Here is a 7,713-nt window from a genome sequence, read left to right on the forward strand (position 1 = left end):
CATCTTCCCCTCAGCTCACCACTTACTTTTCCCTCTTCCACAACCCGACGCTTTCTACTGGCCCTCTGGAGCCCTTATTCACTGGCAGACTTTCTTCTCTACAATGTAAGACTTTCCTTGGGCTCACTTTCCCTCCTTCCTTAACTGAAACATAACACTTGTTGAAAGATACTGCCTTTCCTGCAGTCCCCTGGGAGTCAGGATGTATATTCTTCCATTCTTCACACACATCATGGCTATTGGGAAAAGGAACATACTTATTCTTCTGACTCCATATTACCATATCCAAACACTTATCCTTCATTGTTATAAAAACTCTCTACCCTTTGTTGTGGCCATCGCTGTCCTCTATCCTTCTCTCGGTCACTCACTCTACATTCTCTGGACCTCGGCCTAACTCTCTTCCCCAGTCTTGCCAAAGTGACTGGTGACTTTTACCTCCTTTCCAGCTCACCTGCCACTCCTGTGGCTTCACCCTGAACATAATCATTCCCCAGGGCCATTTTGACTCTGCCAACTTGAACTCTAATGTCCCACCAAAAACCATTACCAGTCCATTTTCCAGTTCTCTCTCTTGAGAAAAACAAACAGGGAGTTCCCTGGTGGCTCAGCTGATTAAGGACCTGGCATTGTTACTGCTGTGACTGTGGTTACCGCAATGGCCCAGGTTCAAACTATGGCCCTGGGAACTTCCACATACTGTGGGTGTGCCCTCCCAAAAAAGAAAAACAAACAAAAACTCTTTGGCCTTCTTTCAAGTGTTAACCCACAGTCCCTCTATTTTATTCTATTTCCCATCTGCTTTCACCGCCTCACCTACTTGGGCCCTACGTGCTTTGCATTAAACCTGTATTTCACCACTATCTTTTATTGATCCATTCAGAGATAGAAATTTCTGAGAATAGGCAAGCTTATTTATAAACAAAACACTAAAAACAACGAACAGTTTTCTATGTAAATATTAATAAAATAACATTTTTTTCTGTCTTTTTGCCTTCTTTTTTTTTTTCTAGGGCTGCACCCACAGCATATGGACATTCCCAGGCTAGGGGTCTAATCAGAGCTGTAGCCTCCAGCCTATGCCACAGCAACGCTGGATCCGAGCCTCATCTATGAACTACACCACAGCTCATGGCAACACCGGATCTTTAAACCACTGAGCGAGGCCAGGGATCGAACCCACAACCTCATGGTTCCTAGTCAGATTCATTAACCACTGAGCCAAAACAGAAACTCCTAAAATAACACTTCTAGTAGTATTGGCATTATCCAGATAATCTTGAGATTTTCTAGAGGACTCAGGCTAATATTTAATGACAAACAAATTTCAACAAAAGTGCATCAGATGCCTGCAGGTAAACTCTACTTGCATTTGAATAGAGCCATCCCACCTCCAAGTTGGATTTTGAGCAGTGTTGGAGCAATAGAACTTAGAGGATTCTATCCAGGAATAATTTTAAATGCCATCATTCAGAGTTCCCGTCTTGGCTCAGCAGTTAATGAACCAGACTAGTATCCATGAGGACATGGGTTCAATCCCTGGCTTCACTCAGTGGGTTAAGGATCCAGCGTTGCTATGAGCTATGGTGTAGGTCACAGATGTAGCTCAGATCTGTCGTTACTGTGGCTGTAGCGTAGGCCAGTGGCTACAGCTCCGATTCGACCCTTAGCCAGGGAATTTCCATATGCCGTGGGTGCGACCCTAAAAAGACAAAAAAAAAAAAAAAAAAAAAAAAAAAAGAATGAAGGAAGAGTACACAAGAAGAAAACTATTAAAAAATAAATAAATAAAATTTCATCGTTCAACAAATGTTTCTCCTCTCAGCACTACCCTGAGGCCTTGTCTTTCTAAAGAATCATCATAGTCTTCAAAGAGTTATTTCCATTTCAACCTAATCCTCCATCCATCTTATCTCACTTTTCTTCTTTTATCATAATATAGAAATATGTCTTAATGTTAAACTATAAAAAGTCACTTATATCCAATATTCTTGCCAAAATATATTCATACTAACCTTCAAATCAAGTCGCTGCAGGAAGCCTTGGCCATAACTGGTAGGCCTTGCAGTTCTGATGGCAGCCACTGTTTTCCTCTTCCTCCTCCGCTTCGAGCCATGGTTCTCTGGAGTTGAGACTCACAATCTTACAAGAAGACGACTGTCAAAGTTTGCATCCAGCAAATGGTTAAGAAAATGGTTGACAGGGAGATTGTAAAAAGGAAAAGAAATTGTAGGGAAAAAAGCCAGAGGTGGGAGTACAGGTGGGCCCAGCAGAGGTCAACAATAAAAATCTGAGCCTAATGCAACAGCCTCAGCCTAATTAAAAGCCGGGGGTTGAGGGGCCACATGAAGAGCTCACTCAAAGAACTGGGGTCAAACGAGTGAGGTGCACTGAGTAGAAGAGGTTCCTGGAAGCACGGTGTTCACTGAGGCATGGGGGAGATGGGAGCATGGCCTGGTCTCTGGCAGAATCCAGGTGTCAAGCAGGCCCCACACACCTGGAGGACATGTCAGGACAAGGCTTTCTACCCATCCCCCAGCAACACCCTCTTTGATGCCAGTGACCTGGGCACCCAGGCACAAAAGGGCTTGGGAGGAATTAACCTCCTCCTGATGGAGGAGGGCTACAGGGAGCCTGGCACCTCTGCCTGCAACATTAAAAGCAGCCCAAAAGTTACAGGCAAATCCCACTGATTTATCAGACAAAAACTATAGATATGTCAGCCTCTATTTAAGAGGGGTGGAACTCACAAACAGCTTTGGTGGCACATTAGGGTAAAGCCTCATAATCTTTCACTTGTTCATGGATCATTTACTGAAAACCTAATAGGTGCTAAAGGCAGAGCTAAGTGCCGAGGAAACAAAGATAATGTGACAGGGACAAAAATATTAACATGTGTATATTCACAACCTCCTCCCTTTCTATCAACACTCCCAGCCTTTTTATGGAAGTTTGTGTTCACATCCTCCAATTCTGGTGCCGTGTTGTGCTGATCAGGAGAACAGATGAGAAAGAAGACTGAAAGAATTCAAGGGAGGTCACATGAGAAAGAACTGAGCCAGAGATGACTAGAGGAGAAGTGAGCACAGATTGGGAGGAGTGAGGAAGGAATGGAGAGAGGAAGAGGGAGGGGGAAGGGAGAGAGAGGTGGTAAGAAAATTGGAAGCAAGTGGGTCAATGACTGGGCCTGAGGAGACAGACCTACAAAGGCCGGAATAGCACAGGATTGGGGGGTGGGGGGTAAGGGTAGTGATTGTAATGTCTGCCCATGGTCTCTTGGAGACTTTATGAACTTTCTTGGCAACTGGAATTGTGTTTTACTCTTGGATGCCACAGAATGATAAAACTGGCAACAAGGTGGTCCAACTCTCAGGGATTATAGCAAAAGTCACAGCCCCTGCCCTCTAGATGCTCATAGTCCAATAGGGAAAATAGTCATTTAACATAACATAATGTAATTAAACATTGTCAAGTGCTGGGTCACACCTCTCTGTAGGGCATGGGATGGCCACCAAGGGAGAGGTCACCTCGTTTACCTCTAACTCAAGGACAGCTACCTTCTCTCTCAACAGTAAGGTCAATGAGCCTAGGTGGAGCTTTATTTTAGCTCATAAACTGATGCCCAAGATTTCCTCAGTCCTGGACAAGAAGAAAGCGTAAGATCCAAATTCCCTCTGCAAACTGATAAAAATTTGATCACCTCTAAGACTCACCTGGGTGTCCAGCAGCAGCCCACTTGGGTAATTGAGGGCTTCCCCTCCTTTATTGATAAAAGCTCCCTGGGTGGAGTGTGTCTTTTTCTCTACTCCAATGTCACCCACACAAAGGAAAACATATAGACTGGGGTGTTCACATAAGAGAACAGGGGACCACATCCCGTAAGCACAGAAGGGAACACGGGTTCGCGCTCAGTGAAGCCTGAAATTATAGAAGCAAAGCACAAAGTCAGCCCCAGAGCAGCTGCAATATTCTAGCTGTGGTTTGCATCAAGTTTGCTTCCCCCTCGGGCCAAGGGAGGACGTAGAGTTTCCAAGCAGCGCTGAAGCAATCACTTTGTTGGTGTGTGCCAGCCAAGTGACTCACACTCTCAAACCTGTTTAATATGAAACAGCATTAGGAGACTGGATGTAGCCTCGGGGAGATCAGCTGCTAACCAGCTCAGATTATAGCTTCAATCCCTCAAATGCGGCCACTTAAGGGTGTCTCTCTGAGTATCTACAGTGGCATACGTCACTGTAAAGGAGAGGGACTATCCTTGAAGAAGAGAGATCAGGATTCTGGTTCCCATTAGGTAGCCATTCGTCATGTGACTTCGGTCAGCTGCACCTGAAAAATGAGACGGACACCTCATCCAGAAAATAGGGCAATATCTTCCCTGCCTACCCCCTGTGGTGATTTTGAACAATGAGTGAAAAATATTATGAGGATTAAGAGAGATGATGAAAATGGTCGAGAGCTACAAACCAGGTATTATCATTACGCACAAGTGTCATAAATCTCCTTTTATACGTTCACTGTAACTAGAGGGAATTTTCTTAAATGGCAGGAATGAGGAAATAAACACAACAAGAATGTTGCTTCCTACTTTAATACCAGCAGCAGTGAAAGCAGCCATTTAGCCCGTTATTGTGGACTTTTGTCATCCAGGCAGTAAACTGGAATCTTCTCAAAAAGATTAGAGCTCCTCTCCTCAGTGTTATCTGGGGCTATCAGTTAGACCATATCTGATATTTTCCAGTACGAATTGTAATGAGATCTCTGTTTGAGAAATTTATAAGACAATTTCTCATTTGTAATTACAGGGAGAAGAAAATAAGCAAAGGCATCTTTCCTTTTTTGTCTTTATTTCTTCCTTTCTTCTTTTTTTTTTTTCTACCTCCATCTCTATCTCCCAGAGGAACTGAGAGAAGCAGGTAAGATGAGGGAGGCACTTGTCTGGGATGAAAGATTTAGCTGAGTGCCAAAAAAACTCAAAAATCAAGATAAATATATTTTCTTTTTTTTAGGGCCGCACCTGTGGCCTATGGAGGTTCCCAGGCTAGAGGTCAAATTGGAGTTGCAGCTGCTGACCTACACCACAGCTCACAGCAATGCCAGATACTTAACCTACTGAGTGAGGCCAGGGATCGAACCCACATCCTCATGGATACAAGTTCGGTTCATAACCCGCTGACTTCAAAAATAAAATTAATGCCAGAAATGATGAACAAAATATCACATTTTTAAATAGAGGTCAGCGGTGACAGTACCATACTAAGACACACTGAAGCCTGAGGCAAAAGGAGAAATCAATATTCCTGATTCTATTTAAACTTGGTATTTTGTTCATCGTAGACTTTTGCCTTAATTTTGATGGATCATGAGCAGCAAACTTTTTTTTTCATTCTTAGCAGCATCTATAATTACAGTTTGTCTTAGTACTGACAGCATCTCAGATCTGGCAAAATGTTTTCCATGTGGTATGTGGAACAGGCACGACATCTGGCAATGAAACTCAACCTGGTTTTGTTTCCTACTGTTCACTTTACACATTTATTCAGTGGAAGTCACCTTCCCTGTTCCTGAAAGAAAACTCTATGAGTCCCACGATTTTCTGTTCTCTCTTAAATGATGGACAACCTTACAGTCATTTTAAGTCACAAACACAGTCTCGGTTTAGCAATCAGAATGTACAATCCCCTAAAATAACCAAAACTCCCAACTGCACTTAGTGGTGAACCTTCTCCCCTCCACCAGTCTAGGGCTGACAGCCTGCAGTGGGAAAGGGAAGTATAGTCTTCTGTTCTCCACTCTCCGTGTCTTCCTCGTCCACAAACACCTGCTATTGTGTTCTCCCCTAAAATGATAGAGGCTTGGCAGCAAGGAGAGGAAGGGGATAGAGCAGTTCTTACCTGGCAGAGAGGTTCCATACATTCTCTGGGCCAGGAAGATGGTTAATGGAGATTCTTTCTCTCTGGGCATCTTTCATTAGCTCATCAGAACTTCCCTCTCCCTTAGGGTATCTATAACACATGCCCCATCTGGGTGGTGACTACATGGATGTTGATTATATAGTTAACTCTACTTTCCATGTGGTTTATATATTCTAAAATTTATTTTTCATTTTTTTTATGAAATTTATGGCCACACCTGTGGCATATGAAAGTTCCTGGGCCAGGAATTGAATCCAAGCTGCAGGTGCAACCGGAGTCACAACTGTGGCAGTACTGGATACTTCAACCCACTGAGCCAAGCTGGGGATTGAACCTGCACTTCTGCAGTGATCTGAGCCACTGCAGTCAGGTTCTTAATCAACTTCACCATAACAGGAACTCCCTAAAATTTCTTAATTTAAAACCAAAAAGAACTGTGAGAGAGAATAAGGGGAGAATAATCCCAACCTTACATGAAAACAACTTACTGAACAGAAACCTGCCTTATCAATCTCTCTGTCTCTGTCTCTGTCTCTCTACTTTTACTACCAGTCATGTATGCTCTCCTGGTCTTCATTTTTATCACCTCTATAGGCCTATAAAAATAAAAGTTTGGGAATTCCCTTCGTGGCTCAGCAGAAACAAATCTGACTAGTATCCATGAGGATGCGGGTTCGATCCATGGCCTCACTCAGTGGGCCAGTGATCTGGTGTTGCAGTGAGCTGGGGTGTAGGTTGCAGGCCCAGCTCAGATCCCACCTTGCTGTGACTGTGGTGTAGGCCAGCAGCTGCAGCTCTGATTTGACCCCTAGGCTGGGAATTTCCATATGCCACAGGTGTGACCCTAAAAAAGAAAAAAAAAAAATAGTTTGTCTAGATGGAGATAAACTTTCTTGCCTTGTCATGTGCTAGTTTATTTCTTTCTCCTTCTGAATAAGCAGAGCATTATCCCACTGGTTTCTAATTTCTTCAAGAATAAACAGCCATGGCCAGAATCCAGTCCACTCCCAGTCCCCTGGGAACTCATCAAGAGAGCTGGGACAAGTCTGCCCTCGACCTCTAGGGCAGAAATCAACAAGAGCCCCACAGCAAGAAAAGCACTGTTAAAACGGCAGTGTCACCAAAAGCAGAAAACACATCTTGTTCTCACCACTGAAAGTCCCACTGTACTGCCGGTCTCCAGGCATTGGAACTGAAGAGAGAAGAATGTTGCTGAGGCTAAACAGTTGTCCCCAGTTTAATAAAATAATTGCCTTCATTGTTTAGCTTCACAGTACTGGTAATACATTGCATATATCCTTGAGTGCTTGTTTTCCATAGCAAAATCTTCAATATTCTCCTTTATAGGTGGTATTTAAATGTGTGGTTTTATTTTGCCCTCTAGGATCTATAGAGGTTGAAATAGGAAAACAATTTGAATTCTCACACGTTCCAGAGGGCTGCCCAGATTCAGGCTCTCTGAAGCAAAACACTTTTCCAACATGACAGGTTTCAGGAGGATAAGGAGAGCACCACTTGCTGTGTGTAGGTCTTGTGGATAAATCAGCAAAGCGCACAGGGAAACCAACGGGAAGTCCAAGTCTTTTGTGATCAGGGCTGGTATTTATGGTTGGAGAGTTGCTTGCCACAGCCAGCTAGGCCTGGGAGGGAGAGCATTGAGTGTGGGAGGAACAGAATGATGGGGGCAGGGGAAGGGGGGAGCACAGAGTGACAGGCATCATTTCCTGGAGTCAAGTCTCTATTCACCAATATCCCGCTCCTTCTATTTTTTTTTTTTTTTGTCTTTTTGCCATTTCTAGGG

General features: G+C 43.7%; 1 long non-coding RNA gene across 1 annotated transcript; it reads left to right on the forward strand.

Moving 5' to 3' along the window:
- The first annotated feature begins 4,275 nt into the window (after nt 1–4,275).
- LOC146397464 (uncharacterized) lies at nt 4,276–7,227 on the forward strand. Its single transcript, XR_014823975.1, has 3 exons — nt 4,276–4,467; nt 4,803–4,913; nt 6,887–7,227. It is a non-coding gene; the product is annotated as an uncharacterized LOC146397464 (long non-coding RNA).
- Nucleotides 7,228–7,713: the final 486 nt, after the last annotated feature.

This window comes from Sus scrofa, chromosome 13 (assembly GCF_054392235.1).
Source record: "Sus scrofa isolate SSC_HxYL_T2T_F1_AM1 chromosome 13, Sscrofa_HxYL_maternal_Yorkshire_Landrace_v2.0, whole genome shotgun sequence".
In the NCBI taxonomy this organism is placed as follows: Eukaryota; Metazoa; Chordata; class Mammalia; order Artiodactyla; family Suidae; genus Sus; species Sus scrofa.